Source organism: Macaca thibetana, chromosome 3 (genome assembly GCF_024542745.1).
Source record: "Macaca thibetana thibetana isolate TM-01 chromosome 3, ASM2454274v1, whole genome shotgun sequence".
Classification (NCBI taxonomy): Eukaryota; Metazoa; Chordata; class Mammalia; order Primates; family Cercopithecidae; genus Macaca; species Macaca thibetana.
In genome coordinates, this window is record NC_065580.1 from 17163754 (window position 1) to 17187464 (window position 23711).

A 23711-nucleotide genomic window follows, 5' to 3' on the forward strand; every position below is an offset into this window, starting at 1 on the left:
TCTCAGGAACTAATTCCAGCCTCTGCAGCATCACTGCAACGCCCCCTAATATCACCTTAAGGGCTCCATCAGGCATATTCTTCTGGTGTAATGGAACCTTATCTAAGAACCTACCTAGTCCTTCTGTTAATAACCTACTATGTCTCCCTGTCACATTAGTTCCCCGGTTGACTCTACTAACTGCTGGCGAGTTCCTAGGGTATACCGGTAACTGGACTAGTGCTGTTATTCACCCAGACCCTAGACCAAGACCTGCACGAGCCATATTTCTCCCCCTCATTGCAGGAATCTCCCTCACCGCATCCTTCATTGCGGCCGGACTGGCGGGGGGAGCCCTAGGTCACACCCTCATAGAAAGTAACAAGTTATACCAACAATTTGCCGTTGCTATGGAGGAGTCGGCTGAGTCCCTTGCCTCCCTTCAGCGGCAGCTCACGTCCCTAGCTCAGGTAACCTTGCAAAACCGGAGGGCCCTAGACCTACTCACTGCAGAAAAAGGTGGTACATGTATATTTCTAAAAGAAGACTGTTGTTTCTACATAAATGAATCAGGACTTGTAGAGGACCGGGTCCAACAGTTACGCAAGTTAAGCACTGAAGTAAAAACACGGCAGTTTGCTTCAGCTGCAGACCAATGGTGGAATTCCTCTATGTTTTCTCTGTTAGCCCCCTTCCTTGGACCCCTGCTAAGTCTACTATTTCTGCTTACCGTAGGACCTTGTGTTGTTAACAGAATTTTACAATTTGTTAGGGAGAGATTTGACACCGTACAACTCATGGTCCTCAGAGCCCAATACCAACCTGTAAACGCTGAAACAGAATCAGACCTATAAGACCCAAGATTGGCTCTAAAGATACCTGAAAAGAAGGGGGGAATGAAAGGAGCTGGGCACATTCCTCAGCCCCAGGCTAAAAACTCCCTGAGCCTAGCACAAACACATCCCATCCTCCCATCCCACCATCATATATCTCTCAAACTCCCTGAGCTCAGTACAAACACCACCTGGAAAGTCTCCGATAAGGAGACAGCCGTTCAAGGTTACTGAAAGCGCAGGAGCCAAAAGAATTTCTTTGTTCCCCTACAACTTTCGGGCTATAAAAAGCAAACGCTTGCATTGTTCGGGGCCCTCTTGTATACTGTGTAAAGGAGGGACCAAGTTCGAACTTGTAGTAAAGATCCTTGCCGCTTGGCTTTGACTCTGGACTCTGGTGGTCTTCTTTGGGGAACAAACAGTCTGGGCATAACAATTCAAAGCATGAGAAGAAACTGACCAGCTATTGAAGGCTTTGAAAACAGAAAAAATAAAAAGGGAACCACAAGGCACAGAATGTGAGCAGTGCCTAGAAGCTGGGAAGGGCTCTTACCTGACAACTGGCAGGGAAATGGGGATTTTAGTTTTAGAATCACAGCTGTACTGAATTCTGCAACCAATCTGAATGAGCAAGGAAACAGACTCTCTCCAGAAAGGGGCGTAACTCTGTTGACACCTTGATTTTAGTCCAGTAAAATCTTCGAAACTTCTGACCTAGAGTACTGTAACATAATAAATTTGTGTTGCTTTAGACTACCTGTAGTAATTTGTTATGGCAGCCATAGAAAACAAACTTTTAAATCCACATATCCAAAAATAGCTATTAGTACTTTTTATAGTGCAATGTTAAAACCTTCAATGGCTCCCAGCTTTCCTGAAAATAAATTCTAAATTCTAGGCTTAGAATGGTAAACTTAGAACTCTAAACTTAGAATGGTATCTAAGCTTTCTTGAGACTTCCCATACACCTCTTCCCATTACCCAAAAAAAAAAAGGTATTTTTCAGTACATAGCCTGCCAGTTGGCATTGTTTTCTGACCCTGTGAAATGCAAATTTGGGTACAAAAGAATGTCAGAGAAAAATAAAAGGAAGAGCCCAATACCCTCCCTTTAAGTTGATAACCTTGTCAAGACCCAAATGTAACAAAGCTAGATCCATTTAAAAAGCAACACAGGCTAGGCACAGTGGCACACACCTCTAATCCCAGCAATTTGGGAGGTGGAGGCAGGCGGATTACTTGAGCTCAGGAGTTTGAGAGCAGCCTGGACAACATGGCAAAACCCTGTCTCTACAAAAAAAAAAAAAAAAGTAAAAATGGTGGTGTGTGCCTGTGGTCCCAGCTACTCAGGAGGCTGAGGTGGGCAGATCACCTGATCCCAGGAGGTCAAGGCTGCAGTGAGCCGTGATCACGCCACTCTATTCCAGCCTGGGTGACAGAGTGAGACCCTGCCTCAAAAACAACAACAACAACGACCAACTTTTTTGAGCTGAAATTAAATCTTCAAGCATTGAAATCATGTCCCAGGCAATGGGAAATATTTTCTCTTTTCCCAATTGCCTATAACTTAGGCAAAGGCAAATCATACCGATTACTATTCAATTAACTCCTCTATTTTGTTTTCTTTTCCCAGTTAGAGTGCTGTTCTCCAGGCACAGTCACCAACAACATCGGCTTCAAAGCTGAATCATCAAAAGGATACTTTGCCTGACTGTGGGGGCTACTCCCCTAAGATCTCTTGCCCTCTACTCCTCCCTCCGCTCCTGGCTCTTACATCTGAGGTTGTACTGTGCTCAAGCCTTCAGGGAGGTGTCAGCTGATCTTCACTGATGTTATTTCACTGATCTCAATCCCCAACCTCCCAAAGGGCTTGAGATTATATTCCAGCTTTGACAGAGAGGCAAGTTTACTCCAAAAAAAAAAATTTAAACAGGGCCCAGTAAGGTTTCCTTGTTTTCTTAGAATAGTTCCTCATTTTAGAGAGTTCTCCTTGTTTTCTTAGAATAGTTCCTCATCTTAGAGAGAACCTCAGGGTCATATTGCTGATACATTGGAGTCTGAGATTATCATGACAAAATCTGCCTCGCTCATTTGTATGAACTTAATGGAGGTGGGGGGAAGGGGAAAATGGAGTTAGTTCATGGGTACAAAAATATAGTTAGAATGAATAAGATCTAGTATTTGATAGCATAACAGGATAGCATTATAGTTAATAATTTATTGTACATTTTAAAATAACTAAAATAGTATAATCGAAATGTTTGCTATACAAAGAAAGGATAAATGCCTGACATGATGGATACCCCATTTATGCTGGTGTAATTATTATGCATTGTATGCCTATATCAAAATATTTCATGTAACCATAACTATATACATCTACTATCTACCCATAAAAACTTAAAATTTAAAATGTTTTAAAAGACAATACAGGAAGATAAGCTACCATTTTTTTAATATCTACTATATATCAGGCACTGTGTTAGACATTTTGACATGCATTATACTCTTCAAAAGTAGTTATATTCCCTGCTTACTTGAGGTTTCTGAAGAAAAGCAAGTTAGTAACTTGCCCAAGTTAGTAAATGGCATCTTAAGTCAGGGACTGTATGTGTTCTGAAGATGATTAAATTATACCAAATCTATATTGCAAATATTAGTTGCTAAAACTAAGCAGGATAGAAATCTATTTCCTTTGATTATATGATTTTTAGAAATATAAAAATGGCAGAGCTGTGATTCTAACCTTTGTGTGACTGACTCCAAAGTCTGTGCCACTTCCCTTACATCTTTCCATGGCTATGTTTCTAGATATGCAAGTGTTTCCTGAATACTTTCACTTATGCCTTTCTTCAGGTGAGGTTAAATGCACCTATTTAGATAACACAAGAAGTCTGACGGTTTCTCACATGCTTTTAGATTTTAGCCCCTAGTGAAAAATTATTTGAGGTCTATATAGAGTCAATCTTCCATTCTTATTTAAATGTAAAGTTTCCCTGGAAACCACTCCGTAATATTCCAGTTCTATATTGCAGAAAGTGATAGACTTAAGCTCAATGTAGGTATAAATGAGAGTGATTGCATTATGATACCAACTGGTGATGGCCAAGATCATTTCAACATATATATTTTGGTAAATAACCTTGAATGAAGAACAAAAGTCAAAACAAAAATTTGAAACCTGATAAGGTAATCATCATATTTTGGGTTAATAAATCTATTCTTCCTTTTCAAAGATTTTCAAGTTTGTTAATAGCCTGGACTTTATCCAATGACTAATAACAGCAGAGATAAATTTAAGTAATCTGCAGATAAATGCCCAGAACATTAATCGAGGCTAAGAAAAACTTATGGAACTATTAGCACATCAATTTATATTTTTAAAAATCCTATAATCAAGGGGAGAAGGTTTTAACCTATTTCCTATTTTAGCAACTAATATTTACAATACAGATTTAGTATAATTTAATCATCTTCAGAATACATACAGTCCCTGACTTAAGCTGGTTCACCTCTGGATTTTTTTACTTTATGATGGTGAAAAAGTGATACACATTTGGTAAAAGCTGTACTTCTAGTACCAACACAACTATTCCGTTTCTCACTTTCAGTATACTGGTCAATCACACAAGATATTCAACACTTTGTTATAAAATATACCTATGTTAAATAATTTTGCCAAATTGTAGGCTTATGTAAATTTTCTGAGCTTGTTTAAGGTAGGCTAGGCTAAGTTACGATGTTTAATAGGTTAGGTTATTAAATGCATTTTCAACTTATGATATTTTCAACTCACAATGGGTTTACTGAACACTGGACAAGTTAAGGAACACCGATGTAGAAATTTCTATGGCTATAGATCTCAGCAGAAAATTACTGCCAAGAGTAAAAATATTCTCAATTCAAGATTATCTGTCAACTATATGTCTTGGAATTACTTCATGGACATCAATTTTTATCTAGAAATTCAGCTTGTCTAGAACTTCAGCTAGACTGATCATTAAACCCTGATATAGATTTTATAAGTTATTATAAAATCTAGCAACAAATTGAAGACATAATCAGATAAGCTTCAAGATGCGTATCTCTCATACTCCTCCTTATTAGAATATTCTAATGCATTTGAATATTAAATTGTAAAGAACTGTAGATATTAATCTCTTCTGACTTAGACCCATCCTAGTCAGTATGACATCACACTCTTGGCTAAAGTAAATTCTCTACCGAAAAAGAATAAGAGGCCAAAAGAGAAGAGCTTTTGGAAAATCACTATACATTTGTGTAACCTTTTAAAGGTTACTGAAGATATTGGTTTAAAAGTAGTTAATATTAAATAGAGAACAATAATTATGGGGGGAGACTATAGTGGAGGAGGATTAGCCCAAGTTCTGTCAGAATTTACATTTATCTGACCCAGTGTGTGATGGTTGCTAAAGGAAGGATTTAACAGAAAGTATCACAAGAATATACATGACTGAGTTAAGTAATCAATTAAGACTAAGTGGAAAAATCTGAAAATTGTTTCTTCCAAAAAATGAAAGAAAGCCATTGCAGATAAAAAGGCAACTATGGAGAAAAAATATTTCTCTATTTAGAAAACAGAAATCATGCAGTTTCAGGCAGCTCACCGCTAGGCTTCTAGTCATATAAATATTACCTTTTTGCTTCTTTTGTTATAGAGAGGATTCAAAAACCCTTACTACTCAGAAAACATCAGAAAAAAAAAAATCTAGGGTCTGCCTTTGGGTTTTTGTTTCTTCAATTTTTAGGAAAAGTAACATTTAATGTTTAAAATATAGCTGTCTTGCTAAATGTTCGGAAAATACTAATTTTTAATAGAACATTTTAAAAATGTGATTTCCAATCAAGTTTTATAAATAAATTATGCAACAGTAAAGTAATATTTATAGTTAAGTATTGACAAAACATTATTAGGATACAATTGACTCAAATGGTGTCTAAACAACAGAAGGAAGAATTAACTATGTCTAAGAAGGGAAAAAATTCAGAGAATATGGAATCAAATATCCATGCATATCTGACTGTAGGAGTCAGTTCTTGCATTGCTGTAAAGAACTACCTGAGACTGGGTCATTTATAAAGAAAAGAGGTTTAATTGACTCATAGTTCTGTAGGCTGTACAGGAAACATGGCTGGGGAGGCCTTGGGAAATTTATGATCATGGTGGAAGGCAAAGGGGAAGCAGGCACGTCTTACATTACTAGGGAAGCAGGAAGAGAGAGCAGAGGGAGGCGCTACGCACTTTTAAACAAACAGATCTCATGAGAATTCACTACCACAAGAACAGCAAGAGGGAAATCTGCCCCCATGATCAAATCACTTCCCACCACACCCTCCTCCAACAGGGGATTACAGCTCAACATGAGATTTGGGTGGGGACATAAATTCAGACCACATCACTGGCTCCTAATGATTAGGCAGAAAAAACTCAAGTGGCCATCTTCATGACTGTTCCGTACTCTAAGTAAGGAGAGGATGCTCAATACCTAAGTGTTAAAGACAGAAGATACGTGTAAACTGGTTAGTTCCCAGTGAGAAAGCAAACAGAATATTCTTGATTAAGATAAATATTATCTTGTAAGTCTGAAAAACTGGAATTTTCAGAGCTTTATTAAAAACAGGGTGGCAAATTTGAGTAAAATTCTAATTATAGAGAAACACCGGAAATTGCTAGATAGATAAAATCCCCCATGATATTAATCCAGAGGATCAAATACTTACATAAACAGTGAGATTAGAGCATCAGCCCCAAACTAGGAAGATCCCTAAGTTTGTAGTAGGCAATCTTGAAGGGTCTTGGAATTAAGTCACAGGAAGAGGTTCGGCAAACAGAGAACATAGGAACAGGCTATCATTGGAAAATAATTCCCATGAAATAAAGGGAAGATATGAAGGGAATTTGCAGGAAAGAGCTATGGATCTCTATCCAACCAATTTATGTGAGGGTCTGGTGGCAATGAAGAAAGATCTATCCACAGAGTCACGGACCCAAGTGTGGATTCTAGTCTACACAAGCACTGGTAAAAGCAAAGACACAACTCAAAAACGCAAAAAGAAAAGTTCTCAAGGAATAAGGAAAGCGCCAGAACACATTTTTAGCTCTGGAGCTAACACAGAGGTAGCTGGTGTAAACAACATAGCACCCTTGGAAAGACCAAAAAAAAAAAACCAATTGAGTGTAATGAAACACATATTCCTATGGTGATGCCCTGCCTAGGTTCCCAAACCACAAGACTGGCATAAGGGCCTATATTAGACTGTGCATCATCTCAGAGATATGGAGTGTATGGGAGTCCTCCAGAGCAAATAAATGCTTGTTGTAGAACCTGAACTTTAGATCAGCACTTGGGGAAACCAAGACAAAGCAATAAAACATAAAGTTAGAATGGCAATTATTAAAAAGTCAAGTGACAACATACTGGTGAGGCTGTGGAAAAAAGGGAACACTAATACACTGTTGGTGGGAATGTAGTTAGTTTAGCCACTGTGTAAAGCATTTTGGAGATTTCTCAAAGAACTGAAAACAGAGCTACCATTCAACCAAGCAACTGGATTACTGGGTATGTATCCAAAAGAATATAAATTGTTCTACCAAAAAGACCCATTCACTTATATATTCATCACAGCACTATTAACAATGGCAAAGACATGGAATCAATCTTGGTGTCCACTAATGGTGGATTGGATAAAGAAAACGTGGTACATATTCACCATGGAATGCCATGCAACCATAAAAAAAAATAAAGTCATATCCTTTACAGCAACAGGGATGTAGCTGAATGTCATAATCCTAAGCAAACTAATGCAGAAATAGAAAATAAAATACCACATGTTCCGACTAACAAGAGGGTGCTAAGCACTGGGTACTCATGGACATATGGATGGCAACAACAGACACTGGAGATTACTAGAGGAGGTAGCGTGGAAGGGGGCAAAGGTTAAAAAATGAACTATTGGCCAGGCACGGTGGCTCACGCCTGTAATCGCAGCACTTTGGGAGGCTGAGGTAGACGAATCACAAGGTCAGGAGATCGAGACCATCCTGGCTAACACGGTGAAACCCCATCTCTACTAAAAATACACACACAAAAAAAGTAGCTGGGGGTGGTGGCGGGCGCCTGTAGTCCCAGCTACTCGGGAGGCTGAGGCAGGAGAATGGCGTGAACCCAGGGGGCGGAGCTTGCAGTGAGCCAAGATCACGCCACTGCACTTCAGCCTAAGCGACAGAGCAAGACTCTGTCTCAAAAAAAAAAAACCAAAAAAACAACTAACTATTGAGTACTATGTTCAGTATCGGAATGATGATATCAATCATACCCAAACCTCAGCATCACACCATATACTCAGGTAACAAACTTGCACATGAATCCCTGAATCTAAAATAAAAGTTGAAATTATTTAAAAAAATAAAAATTAAAAATAAAACATGAAGAGGATGGAAAACATGAAAGGGAGGAAGAGATGTGTGGTAGATTATATTTTCCACCAATAGCCACAACACCACCTCCCATTCCACAAGCTCTCCTGCAATGTGATCTTGCCATTCCCACAGCAAGAGTGGAATCTCTCTCTCTAATCTGGGTTCTCAATCTTGGCATTATTAACATTTTGGACAAGATAAGGCCAGGTGCGGTGGCTCAAGCCTGTAATCCCAGCACTTTGGGAGGCTGAGACGGGCGAATCACGAGGTCAGGAGATCGAGACCATCCTGGCTAACATGGTGAAACCCTGTCTCAACTAAAAAATACAAAAAACTAGCCAGGCGAGGTGGCGGGCGCCTGTAGTCCCAGCTACTCGGGAGGCTGAGGCAGGAGAAAGGCGTAAACCCAGGAGGTGGAGCTTGCAGTGAGCTGAGATCCGGTCACTGCACTCCAGCCTGGGCGACAGAGCGAGACTCCGTCTCAAACAAAAACAAAACAAAACAAAACAAAAACCTTTTGGACAAGATAATTCTTTGTTGTGGAGGTCTGTACTGTGCATCATAGGATGTTTAGCAGGATTCCTGATCTCTACCGCTAGATAACAGTAGGACAGCTTGCTTCTCAGTCATGACAATAAAAAATGAGGAACAACATTGTCCCTGGTTGAGAAACACAGCTCTAGTGCTTTGAATCTAGGTGGACCCTGAAATTTCTTTGGTCAGTAAAACACTGCAAAAAGGATTCCATGCCAGTTCCATGAATAGTACTTAAGTGGCCTGCCTGGCAGATTCCCCGGTTGCCCCTTAGAATGTTCACTTTTGGAAAACTCCCTCTTAGTAGCCAGCTAAAGTACTATGAGAAGTTCAAGCCACATAAGGAAGCCAATATAGGCTCTGAAGTTGAGCTCCCAGCCAACAGTAAGCATCAACTGCCCAGCACGTGAGTGAACCGTCCACTCCAGTGGAGCCAACATCTAACTTCAATTGCATGAGTGTCTCTGACAAAAACCACATAGTTGAACTTAGTCAACTTACATAAACATGAAAAATAATAAATTATTGTTTTAAGTTACTAAGTTTTGGGGGTAACTATGAAGCAATGAAATAGAAAGAAATAACAATGTATTACAGAAGACAAAATAAGTCACCATTTTTTTAAACTGAAAGAAAATTCCATGTTTGCCTTATAACCACAATGCTAGTTATAAAATTCATTCTCCAGGTATTAATTATGTAATTAACAAAAAGAATATAGAAATGCTAGAGTTAAAAGGCAAAGTTTTGTTAGTGCCTGTAACTAAAAGAATTAGGATCACTTAAATTTAAAAATATAAATAAAATAATTCCATTATCTATGCTCAGTAACAGTAAGTTATTACAGCAAAAAGGAAAGAGCATAGGCTTTTGATGTATAAGGGGCTTAAACCCCAGTTGCACCACTTTTTAGCTATATCCATTCCAACTGTGAAATGCTAGACATAAGACATAAGGATGGTGTCTATGATCTTTATAAGTTGTACTGCCCTGAAAATTCTATCCAACGCAATAGAAAAGAAAAAATACACACAAAAAAAGCATGAAACATAACAATCATTATTTTGCATAAAATAGAACTGCCAACTCTCGATTGGAAATCCCAATTGATTTTATTGATTATATGTTATCTATAAAGAATATGTTCTGATAGGCAATAATAATTACTTTTAAAATATAAGGAAAATATTTTAATAATAACATTAACTAAAACTATAAACATATGGAAAATTTTCTCTGCCTCTCTAAAGAAAAGCACAAAATTTTCTTGAGTAGAATAAAAAAAGACTTGAATCATTATTTCTTTTATCACCCACACTGAAAGCATCTACCATGCTCCTAGATGATAAAACTTAGTATCACATTACCAGTACCCCAATCTCTAATTTAACAATCAATTTTATGACATTCTAAGCAGAATCACAATAAATTTTCTTTAACAAAGCAATTCAAGAAAATGAATTTATGAGAAGAGCCAAAACACTAATAATGAAGAATAAGCAGTGGAGGTGGTTTGTCCTGATCTCCCAAACAATAAAGTGTACTCTATAGCTCAATAATTAAACTCCTATGGCACAAGTATGAGAATCTGTTTCATAAATCAATAGAACAAAGCAAATAGTGAATAAAGTATGAACTGGTCAATTATCCGAGATACGCTCATTTGCCTCGTTTCTCCTTCCAGCTCTTTTTCCTTCCCTCTTCCTTAAGAATTATTAACTTGCCAAGCAGGATGGATCACACCTGTAATCCCAGCACTTGGGGAGGCAGAGGTAGGTAGATCACTTGAGTCCAGGAGTTTGAGACCAGCCTGGGCAACGTGGCGAAACTATCTCTTAAAAAAATAAATAAATAAATACAAAAACTAGCTGGGCATAGTGGCACACACCTATAGTCCCAGCTACTCAGGAGGTTAAAGTGGGAGGATCACTTGAGCCCAGGAGAAGTTTCAGTGAGCCAAGATTGCACCACTGCACTCCAGCCTGGGTGAGAGAGTGAGACCCTCTCTGAAAAAAACACTTAGCTTTAATTAACTATATTGGAGAGCTGAAAACAGTTTCATAAGTGGGCACATCCAACTGACCATAGACCTAATCCTCATGGATCTGTCTAAAATAAATATATGCCACCTCCTGACAGACTCTGGTTTATTATATGTGCTCACAGTATAATCTTATTTCATGAACTTAACCTTCTAAATAGCATAATTTTATTAAGAACAACCTGGAATTTCAGTGGCCACTTTGGGGGAACATTTGACACTTCCAAATTGTATCTCTTGGTTGAGAAGGCCGGGTCAAGCAAGATGGTAGAATTGAAGGCTCCACTGATCTTTCCGCTAACAACCACACCAATTTAACAACTATTTACACACACAAGAAAAGCACCTTTATAAGAACAGAAGATCAGGTGAGCATTCACAGTACCTGGTTTTCATTTCATATTGCTGAAAGAGGTAATAAAGAGGTAGGAAAAACAGTCTTGAGTCACTGATGCACACCTCCCCCATCCCCTGGTGATGGCTATGGAGCTCAGAGAGAGAATCTGTATACTTAGTAGAGGGAGAATGTATCAATTGTGACATATTGCATTGAACTCAGTGTTACCCTATTATAGCAGAAATCAAAACAACCAAACTCAGCTGATGCCCACCCACAGAGGGAGTATTTAAACCAGCCCTAGCCAGAGAGGAATTGCCAATTCCAGTGGTCAGAGCTTGGGTTCCAGCAAGCCTTGCAACCTCAGGCTGAAGTGCCATGGGGATCTAAATAAACTTGGAAGGCAGTCTAGGCAACGAGGGCTACAACTCCTAGGTGAGTTCTAGTGATGAAGGAGGCTCAGAGCCAGTGGATTGAGGGGACATCATCAGCTGGGGCAGCTACAGGAGTGCTGGCATCAGCCTTCCCCTAACCCCAGGCTTCACAGCTTATGGTTCCAAAAGAGACCCCTTACTTCCACTTGAGAGGAGAGAGAAGAGTGAGGAAGACATTGTCTTGCATCTTGGATACCAGCTCAGCCACCACAGGATAGGGCACCAGTCAGTTATGAGGCCCACTTTCCTGGTCCTAGCTCCCAGCACTTCTAGACACCGCATGGGGCAGAATGGAACCCACTGCCTTGAGAAGGACCCAGACCTGCCAGGATTTGTACCTGCTAACTGAAGAGCCCTTGGGCCCTGGATAGCCAGCAGTAATACCCAGATAGTATATCATGGGCCTTGCATGAGACTCTGAGACTTGCTGGCTTCAGGTGAAACTTAGAACATTCCTAGCTGTGGTGGCTACAGGGAGAGACTCCTGCTCAAGAAAAGTGAAGGGAAAAATATAGAGGATTCTGTCTTGCACCATAGGTACCAGGTCTGCCATGAGGAGGTAGAGCACCAAGTGAGCTTTTGAAGGACCCTGATTCAAGGCCTTGGCTCTTGGGCAGCATTTCTGGACCTGCCCTGGGCCAGAGGGGAGCCCACTGCCCTGAAAAGTGAGTACCAGGCCAGGCAACATTCACCGCAAGCTGACTGAAGAGCTCCTGAACCTTTAGGAAACATCAGTGTTAGCCTGGCAGTACTCCCTGTGGTCCTGTTATGGTCAGAAGGTGCCTTTGGAAAGAGGAGGGAAGAGTGGGAAAGACTGTGTCTTGTGATTTGAGTGCCAGCTCAGCCACAGTACAACAGAACACCAAGTAGACTTCTAAGGTTTTTGACTGTAGTCCCTGCCTCCCAGATGGCTCTCCTGGACCTGCCCAGGGCCCGGGGGAACTCACTCCCATAAAAGGAGGAACAATAGGCCTGGCTGGTGTCACCTGCTGATTGTGGAGCTCCAGGGCTTTGAGCAAACAAAGGCAGTGGCCAGGGAGTAGTTGCAGCAGATCTTGAGCAAGACCCAGTGCAGTGCTGGCTTCAGGTCTGACCCAGTGCATTCATATTCATGGTGGCCACAGGGGTGTCACTCCACCTCCTGCTCCAAGAGACTCAGAATAGAGAGAGAGAGAGAGATTCCCTTCTGGAGGAGAAAGTAAGGGAACAGAACAAAAGTCTCTGCCTGGTAATCCAGAGAATTCTTCCAGATTTTGTCCAAGACCATCAAGGAAGTACCTCTGTGAGACTATAAAAACCACAGCATTACTGGGTTTGGGGTTCCCTCTAATGAAGGAACTTATATCACAACACCCAAGTCCCTTTGAATACCTGGAAAGCCTTCCCAAGAAGGACGGGTACAAACAAGCCCAGACTGCAAAGACAACAATAAATACTGAACTCTTCAATGCCCAGACATAGATGAACATCAGTAAGTATCAAGACCACCCAGGAAAACATGATCTTACCAAATGAACCAAATAAGGCATCAGGGACAAATCCTGGAGAAACAGATATGTGACCTTTCAGACAGAGAATTCAAAATAGCTGGGTTGAGAAAACTCAAATAAATTCAAGATACCACAGAGAATCAATTAAGAATTCTACCAGATAAATTTAACACAGACATTGAAATAATTTAAAAGAATCAAGCAGAAATTCTGGAGCTGAAAAATGCAACTGACATATTGAGAATGCATCAGAGTCTCTTAGTAGCAGAACGGATCAAGCAGAAGGAAGAATTAGTGAGCTTGAAGACAGGCTATTTGAAAATCCAAAATCAGAAGAGGCAAAAGAAAAAAGAATAAAAATCAATGAAGTATGCCTACAGGATCTAGAAAACAGCCTTAAAGGGCAAATTTAAGAGTTATTATCCTTAAAGAGGAGGTAGAGAAAAAGATAGGAGTAGAAAGTTTAAGCAAAGGGATAATAACAGAGAAATTCCCAAGCCTAAAAAAAGATATCAATATTTGAGTACAAGGTTATAGAACACCAAGCAGATTTAACTCAAAGAAGACTAACTCAAGGCATTTAATAATCAAACTCCCAAAGGTCAATGATAAAGAAAGGATCCTAAAAGCAGCAAGAAGAGAGAAACAAACAACATACCATGGAGCTGCAATACATCTGGCAGCAGACTTTTCAGTGGAAAATTTACAAGCATGTAAAAGTAACATGACATATTTCAAGAGCTGAAGGGAAAAAATCTTTTACCCTAGAATAGTATATTTGTCAAAAATATCCTTCATACAAAAAGGAGAAATAAAAGCTTTCCCAAAACCAATAGCTGAGACTCTTCATCAACTCCAGACATGTCCTAGAAGAAATGTTAAAGGGAATATTTCCATCCGAAATTATTTATTAGTTTTCTTTCTGCTTGTCTATTTATTTTATGTAAGCAATATTAAGTTGTTATTAGTTTAAAGTAATGTGTTCTAAGATAGTATTTGCAAGCCTCATAACCCTAAATCAAAAAACATACAAGAAATCCACACAAAATAAAAAGCAAGAACTTAAATCATACCATCAAAAATCACCTTCACTAAAAGGAAGAAAGGGAAGAAGGAAATAAGAAAGAAGACCACAAAACAACCAGAAAACAAATAACAAAATGGCAGGAGTAGGTGCTTACTTATCAATAATAACATTGAATATAAATGAACTAAACTCTCCAATCAAAGGACATAGAGTTGCTGAATGCATTAAGAAAACAAGATCCAATAATCTATTTCCTAAAAGAAACACACAAAAGCCAAAATAAACAAATGGGATCTAATTAAGCTAAAAAGCTTCTGCACAGCAAAAAAAACTATCACCAGAGTGAAAAGGCAACCTACAGAATGGGAGAAAATGTTTGCAGTCTATCCATCTGACAAAGGGCTAATATCCAGAATCTACAAAGAACTTAAACAAATTTACAAGAAAAAAAAAACAAACAACCCTATCAAAAAGTGGGCAAAAGATATGAACAGACACTTCTCAAAAGAAAACATTTATGCAGCCAACAAACATGAAAAAATGCTCACCATCACTGGTCATTAGAGAAATGCAAATCAAAACCACAATGAGATACCATCTCATACCAGTTAGAATGGCGATCATTAAAAATTCAGGAAACAACAGATGCTGGAGAGGATGTGGAGAAATAGGAACACTTTTACACTGTTGGTGGGACTGTAAACTAGTTCAACCATTGTGGAAGACAGTGTGGCAATTCCTCAAGGATCTAGAACTAGAAATGCCATTTGACCCAGCCATCCCATTACTGGGTATACACCCAAAGGATTATAAGTCATTCTACTGTATAGACACACGCACACATATGTTTATTGTGGCACTATTCACAATAGCAAAGACTTGGAACCAACCCAAATGCCCATCAATGATAGACTGGATAAAGAAAATGTGGCACATATACACCATGGAATACTATGCAGTCATAAAAAAGGATGAGTTCCTATCCTTTGCAGGGACATGGACGAAGCTAGAAACCATCATTCTCAGTAAACTAACACAAGAACAGAAAACCAAACACTGCATGCTCTCACTCATAAGTGAGAGTTGAACAGTGAGAACACATGGACACAGGGATGGGAACATCACACATTGGGGCCTGTTGGGGGTTCGGGGGCTAGGGGAGGGATAGCATTAGGAGAAATACCTAATGTAGATGACAGTTTGATGGGTGCAGCAAACCACCATGGCACGTGTAAACCTATGTGACAAAACTGCACATTCTGCACATGTACCCCAGAACTTAAAGTATAATTAAAAAAACAAACAAAAGAAACATACTTCACCTATAAAGAGATATATAAACTAAAAATTTAGAGATGGAAAAATATATAACATACCAGTGGAAACCAAAAGAGCAGGAGTAGCTGTACTTAGATCAGATGAAATAGAATTCAAGACAAAAACTATAAGAGACAAAGAAGGTCACTACATCATGATACAGGGGTCAATTCAGTGAGAGGGTATGACAAATTTAAATATATATGCACCCAACACTGAAGCACCCAAATATATAAAGCAAATATTATTAGAGCTAAAGAGAGAGAGAGACACCAATACAATGATAGCTGGAGACTTCAACACCCCACTTTCAGCATTAGACAGATCTTCCCAGAAAATTAACAAAGAAACATCAAACTTAATCTTCACTACAGACCAAATATACTTACTAGATATTTATAAAACATTTCATTTAACAGCTACAGAATACATATTCTTTTCCTCAGGACATGGATCATTCTCAAGGATAGACCATATGTTAGGTCACAGAACAAGTCCTAAAATATTCAAAAAATGAAATATTAATAATTATCTTCTCTGACCACAGTGGAATAAACCTAGAAATCAGCAGCAAGAGGAATTTGGAAACTATACAAGTACATGAAAATTAAACAGTCTGCTCCTGAATGACTAACGGGCCAATGAAGAAATTAAAAAGGAAATGTAAAATTTCTTGAAACAAATAATAATGGAAATACAACATACAAAAGCTTGTGGTACAACAAAAGCAGTACTAAGAGGGATGTTTATAGCTATAAGTTCCTATATCAAAAAGGAGCAACTTGAAATAAACAACCTAATAATGTCTCTTAAAGAGCTAGAAAAGCAAGAGCAACCCACATCCAAAATTACTAGAGGGGAAAAAAATAATAAAGATCAGAGCAGAAATAAATGAAATTGAAATGAAGAAAACAATACAATAAGGTTTTACACGCTCATGCCTGTAATCCCAGCACTTTGGGAGGCTGAGATGGGCAGATCACAAGATCAGGAGTTCGAGACCAGCCTGACCAACATGGGGAAACCCCATCTCTACTAAAAATACAAATATTAGCCAGGTGTGGTGGTGCACGCCTATAATCCCAGCTACTCAGGAGGCTGAGACAGGAGAATCGCTTGAGCCTGGGAGGCGGAGGTTGCGGTGACCCAAGATCACACCACTGCACTCCAGCCTGGGTGACAGAGTGAGACTCCATCTCAAAAAAAAATAAACTAAAAGAGTATACTTGTATTGTGTGAAACACAAAGGACAAATGCTTAAGGTGATGGATATCCTCTGTATCCTGATGTGGTTATTACACATTTCATGCCTGTATTAAAATATTCTATGTAACTTATAAATATATACACCTACTATCTACCCACAAAAACATTAAAAAACAAAACAATATAAAAAATAAAAAACAAAATTGTATGTCTTTCTATTAGTAATCTACTACTGTGCAACAAGTTACCCCAAAACTCAGAGGCTCAAAACAACAATCATTTATCATCTCACAGTTTCTGTTGATCAGAAATCCAGTCATGGCTTATTGGGTCTTTTGGCAATTGATTCCCTCAAACAGCTGCAATCGAGGTGTTCACCAGTGCCTTAAGGTTTTACTGGGGTGAATCTATTTCCAAGCCCCTTCACATGGTTACTGACATGATTCAGTTTGTCCTGTACTGTTGAACTGAGGGCCTCAGTCCTCCTGGGCTGTTGACTGCAGGTCACTCTCAGTTCCTTGCCATGAGGGCCTCCACAAAGGGCAGCTCACAACATGGCAGTTTGCTTTATCAAAACAAGCAAGAGAGAAAGCAAGAGAGAGAAGCTGCAAGTTATGATCTTTTGTAACTTATCTGACAGTGGCAGCCCATCACTTTTGCTATGTTCAATCCAATAGAAACAAGTCACTAGGTATAGCCAATACTAAAGGGGAAAAGATTCCACAATAGATGTGACTATGACTACCAGATATTGTAGATTATTGGGAACCATATTTGAAGCTGTTAACCACAATCTTAGAGATATACTGAAAAAGTAATGAGATTTTGAACATTCAATGGTTGGCATTTGTCAAGCTAGTATGCAGAAATCTCTGAAAGAAATGTGATTGGTTTGCTTAATGGATTCTCTAGCAAAGGATAAAAATATATCTATTTCAATATTGGATCTACAGTTCTCCATAAGACATCAGTTTCCTTTTATCCTACTTAATCCTACCTGTCTTTGCACCACTCTTTTAGCCTTCCCAGTCTGCTTCTAGACTTCCTTTTCCTCAGAGAATCCCTCAGGAGGAGATTAATAAGCATGAAAATTGCCCTGTGCAAGTAGAATTTAAACTTAGTGCATTCAGAAGTCTATTAGACATGTACTAACTGATACTTTTCAATTGATTCATCTTAATAAGACAATCCATTGTCTTTTAAAATGGATAAATAGTGCAGGCTGACAAGAAGCTGAAGGCAATCTAAAAAAAAACCTAGTTCTCAATAACAGGAAAGGGCTGAATATAGCAAAGCAAGTTAGTAAATAACTTTTAAAGACTAAAACTTACCCCCTGCCAAAGACTGAACAAAAATTCAGTCCTATAAACAAGAAAAATAAGGAGTCTATTGATGACTACAGAAATCAACTTGTACGGGTCTTTCAACATAATTCTGGAGTTAATGTAAAAAATGAGATCAAGGGGGCCGGGCGCGGTGGCTCACGCCTGTAATCCCAGCACTTTGGGAGTCCGAGGCGGGCGGATCACAAGGTCAGGAGATCGAGACCACGGTGAAACCCCGTCTCTACTAAAAATACAAAAAATTAGCCGGGCGCGGTTGTGGGCGCCTGTAGTCCCAGCTACTCGGGAGGCTGAGGCAGGAGAATGGCGTGAACCCGGGAGGCGGAGCTTGCAGTGAGCCGAGATCGCGCCACTGCACTCCAGCCTGGGCGACAGAGGGACTCCGTAGATCAAGGGAACTTTGTCCTGTCTTCATCAATGGACTAAAATCTGATGTAGTAGATCTAATAGAAAAAGTAAATTAGAACAAAAGACTTTGGCATAAAAGAACCATGGAGTATTGCTGAATACTTTAAATGAGACCTAGCAAACAGGCCATCAAAAAGGGGATTTACTAATGTCACTTGAAATTACCAATCAATCTGCTTCTTCCAGGCATATGGATGAAAGATCATGATACCTGTAGATATGGCCAACAAAAGGTCCATGGCAAAAGCCAGTGATCCATCTTATTCAAAAATAAAAAGAAAGTTTTCTTTAAAGATAACCAAATATGGTGCCCAAGGGAACTATTGGTATCACAAAGTTTCTTGTCTTCCATAATCCTCTCAAGGACTATTCAGCCTAGTTGTTACCAAGGAAAATCATGGAATTACAGACTCTGATGTAACTATATCTACTGTATAAACAAAGACCACCCAACTGAGAAAAAAATACAGCCACTTTATTCAGCTTACTACAGCAAGGCAATCACTACCATCACTAGCATTCAGCAGAGATTCAAAGGCAGGCAGGAAAGGGTAAAGCTTTGCAATAAAAAACAGGAAAGGCTTCAAGTATGCTCTGATTAGAGGTTGTTGGCATGGAGAAGCTGGGCCAACTAGAAATGAGGCATCTTATGTGTTTGGTTTGGGAAGTGTATCTGGATTTCTCTGGGTGATCCCGAATTGGAAGCAGGGACAAAAAATAGGGAAGCTAGCAGTTATTGACCATATTCCAACGATTCTAAAATGTTTTCAGCATTTTAGAATGGTTTGGCTTCCCAGGCAGGTTGCTGCAGAGGTTGTGTTTAGAAAAGTAATTGTTCTTGCAATACAAAGAGATTTTAGATTTTGTGTTTCCTACATGGGTATTCACAGTAATCTAGGGACAGGGAAACACATTTAATGGCAACTGCCACCCAAGAATTTTGTAAGTTCTTGGCACTTACAAAAAAAAAAAAAAGCATCTTTGCCCTTATTATACTCAATATTCTAGGAAAGTAGAAAGCATAAAGGGATGACAAAATTGAAATTAGCCAAACTTCTTATAAGAGACTAAATTGGTATATTTAGTCACATCATCAACAGGTTCAAGCTATTTTTCCACAACATAACTTTTCTCATCCATTGCTGAGATACTAAAGATTTCAAAGAAAGACTGTTTTTGAAGCTCATTGGAAAGAACATTATTGAATACCCCTGAAAGCACACATTGGTCAAACTTCAAGTAACAACTTGGCCTTGTTTCAAAATTTCAAATGTCCTGTTCTACTTGGAAATCTGAACACTTGGGTGATCTAAAGCTAAGCTATCCAGGCATCTTCCAGAAGTACATGACATCTTCCACAGACCTTCAGACAAACAGATGACTTCTTGCTGTAGACAGGTTCTCCTTAAGACTCACAGAACAAGGTCCAGATAACTGAAACCATAAATAAACTCACATCCCATGTCCCATTTTTTTTAACCTGCATGCTCCCTTTGTTTATTTTCCTAGCTATTTGCTTTATTTTCTCCTAGTTTAAGCTTCTAAATTGCTAACACACATTTGTTACTTTTAATTGATAACGTTCCTTAATACTACTCTGTGCATCCCTAATCACTCCTTGGAATGAATCAGTATCTAGCTACAATTCACTCGTGATATGGCTAAATCACACAATCAAACTAATTGTGTTTATAAACACTTTCCTTTGGGTAACACTTAGTGACTATTACTATCAGTCTGTGCTAATAAACCAGTTGGTTTCCTGAAAATATAAATCAACTACTACCCAGATTTTTAGATGGCAAACACCATAACAGGTCAGACAACCAAAACTCAAAAACTCATCATCAGATCACACTTGTTATGAAAACCAGAACACCTTGCATAGGAGGTAGCCTTCACAAATTTTTCCAGTATTAGAGTTTAGAAAAAGACAAAGAAATAAATAGTGCACGAGTAGAAGCTGACTCATTTTTACAGATCCCACAATAAAGGCTAACTACTAAGTTCAACTTAATACTTGTACTAAAGATCTACCTGTTTATCTACTTTTGATCTACTGTTGATTTCACTTTCTGATACCAAACCAATTTTTCTGAGTGGCACCACACCCCTGTGGCACAATTATACCATCCCATAGGGATATTTTGTCTGAAAACAGATCATTAAACTGCCCCCAATGACACGCATTAGAATTGCAGTACAAAAGCCCATTGAGTACTAGCTGCAAGTTGGACAGGCATGTCCAAACTCATGCCTGCCTTCCAGACAGCTTCTGACATCAACCTGGTTCTATTTGGCACATGAATTTTCCCTCATTAAAAAAATAGGCCAGGCACAGTGGCTCCCGCCTATAATCCAAGCACTTTGGGAGGCTGAGGTGGGTGGATCGCTTGAGGTCAAGAGTTCGAGACCAGCCTGGCCAACTTGGTGAAACCCCATCTCTACTAAAAATAAAAAAAGAAAAATTAGCTGGTCATGGTGGCGGATGCCTGTAATCCCAGCTACTTGGGAGGCTGAGGCAGGAGAATTGCTTGAACCCGGGAGGCAAAGGTTGCAGTAAGCCAAGATCATGCCACTGCACTCCAGCCTGGGCTACAGAGTGAGACTCCTTCTCAAAAAAAAAAAGAGAGAGAGAGATGAGATGTTTAAATATGACTGAACTCAAGAAGGATAAAGACTGAGCCTCAGTTGGAGACTCAAAACTTTAACAACTAGGGAGATTCTGTGCTGCTTTCTTCTGTCCTCGAGCATCTTAATTGTTTTATAGGCCTAAAAAATATGGTAAATACTACAACACAATGGTTCAAAGATTGATGGAAGAGCTAGACAATGTCTCTGAGACCATAGAGCTCCTCATCTGAGACGTTTTGAGACTGGACAGGTTATGGTTCAAAACAAGATAGGCTTGAATATATTATTAGCCTCTCAAAGCAGACATGTGCCATTTTAAGGAAAGACTTTGAATTTACATCTCTACAGACCATTTTGGAATCTTTAATATTACTCTAAGGAATAGTAAACAAATCAAAAGTTTAGGTGATTTGGCTAACATAGTCATATCTCATCCTGTGAGCTTTCTAGATTGGGAATGGGATCTGTTCTCTTGTTTTAATTGGACTTGTTTTGTTCCAGGCTTAAAAGTGAATTACAAACTGTGCTGTATTCAAATATGTGATCTCTACCTTAAAGGCTGCCATGCATTCACTGTCTCATCAAATGATTCAACAAGCAATTATGTAGCAGAAGCAACAAGAAAGAATAGCATTTGTTGAAACTGAAATGACTATCAATATGACAAAAGACATACAAACAAAAATGTAGATCTGGATAGATCACCAAAATTATCAATCACAGAGCCTCCACCAGAGAATGATCAAAAAACAGTCTGAGAAATGGAAGTCAAACTAACAATCCTATCTATCAGAAAATTACCAATCCTGCAGAACAAGCAAGAACACACCACAACATGGTCTGGAAAGAGAAGACTACAAGTTTCGGAATTCAGATGAAAAGAGAACGAAGAAACACTGCATGCCCTGCTCTGTTCTCCCAAGCCAATTAAAAATGACTGCCCCCTACCCATTTAGCCCAATTCATTCCCCATTTCCAAAAGACATCCCAGAGAAATCACCCAATTTATAATCCTAACACCAGATCTAGTACTGTAAAAAAAAAAGAAAAAAACAAAAAAAAAAAAAAAAAAAACACACCCTGTGTAACTTTCCTTTTGTGTACATTGTTGATGCTCTGTTCTTAATGAGGTTTTCCCTCGCTGGGGAGATTAATAATAAATGACTTTGTTTTTATATAAGCTTTCCTGATTATCTTCTTGAGGATTTTAACAGTTCCTGTTTAAGGCTAAGCCTCAAGAGATCGCATCCCCTCTCTTCTATTCGAGAAAACCACTCCAGTATTCCTCCCCAATTTTTCTCCAATTACTCTCCTCCCAAATCTATTGCTCCAACTCCAACCTAGCTTTTCCAGAGCATTCTCTCTAAAACTGCTCTTTCCAAAGTTGCCCATGACTTGTATATTTCAGAATTCAAAGGTCAATTCTTAGGTCACATTTTGCTTGAGCGATCAGCATCATTTGACAAAGTTGGTCGATCCCTTTTCCTGGAAACAGTTTCTTTACATGGCCTCCAGGATATCATGATCTTTTTATTTCCATATACCTCACTGGCGCTCCAACCTGTTAACATCAGTAGTCCCCAAGTTTTAGTCATGGACATCTCTTTGCTATCTATACCCACTTCCTTAGTAATCTTTACCAGTCTTATAGTTTCATTTATTTGTCGGGGGGCACAGAGAGAGCAAGTTTATTTGGTAAAAGTGGACCAAACATTATCCAAAAGAGACAAGATAGGAAAGGTGCTATGACAAGAGAGCCTAGAAAGCCTTCAGGCTAGACACAAAGTCTCCCACAGGGAAAGGCACGGGCTCTGGGGAGACTGAGAAGGTCCTTAGCCATGTGGCACCCCACGAACAAGCTCTTCACAGTTGATGCAACCATGGCTGTCCTCATGCCCTGCACTAGCATCTCTACTTCTATCATCTTCTCACCCAGTGTGACAAGGACTTGAGAGATTTCAGTGCCCATCATGGTGCCTTTCCCTTTCTTGTCAAATACACAAAGTCCTTCAACATAATCCTCATAGGCCCTGGTCCCTGTCCTTGGCCACAGCCTGCAGCATGGGCAGGAAGTGCCCAAAGTCCAGCACCTTCACATTCATCTCATGACTCTTGGGGATCCCCAGGACTTGAATCACCTCAGCATCGGTGGGGTTCTGACCCAGGACCCTCATCACATCCCCACACTGACTGTACAGGATCTTACCATCACCTGTTCAGTCAAACAGCTAGAAGACCTCCTTGAATTCTGTGGTCTGGTCCTCAGTGAAGTCACACACCTTGACTGCTTAGCTCTGTGGCACCTTTTCCTAGAGTAATGGCCCAGTCTTACAGTTTTAAACATCATATTTAGTCTAAATACTCCCAAATATTTACCTCCAGTTTAGATTTTTCCCTTCCCTTCCAGTCTCACATATTTATCTAATCTAATCTATACATGGTTAAATATTAGTTAAATTTAATATATTAAAAATTAATAAAATATAAAATATATTAATAAAAATTAATATTTTAACTATTTTAAAATTAGTTAAATCTAATAGATTATATGTGTGTGTATATGTATATATATATACACTCAAACTTAACATGTTCAAAAATGAACTCCAAATATTACCCCCAGATCAACCTGCTTCACCCACAGTCTCTCCCAAATATCCTGGTGACAAGCTGTGACCCGGCACTTTT

General features: G+C 39.1%; 1 pseudogene; it reads right to left on the bottom strand.

Annotated features, from left to right (window-relative positions):
• Positions 1-22696: 22696 nt before the first annotated feature.
• LOC126949659 (myosin light polypeptide 6-like) lies at positions 22697-23451 on the bottom strand (annotated as a pseudogene).
• Positions 23452-23711: the final 260 nt, after the last annotated feature.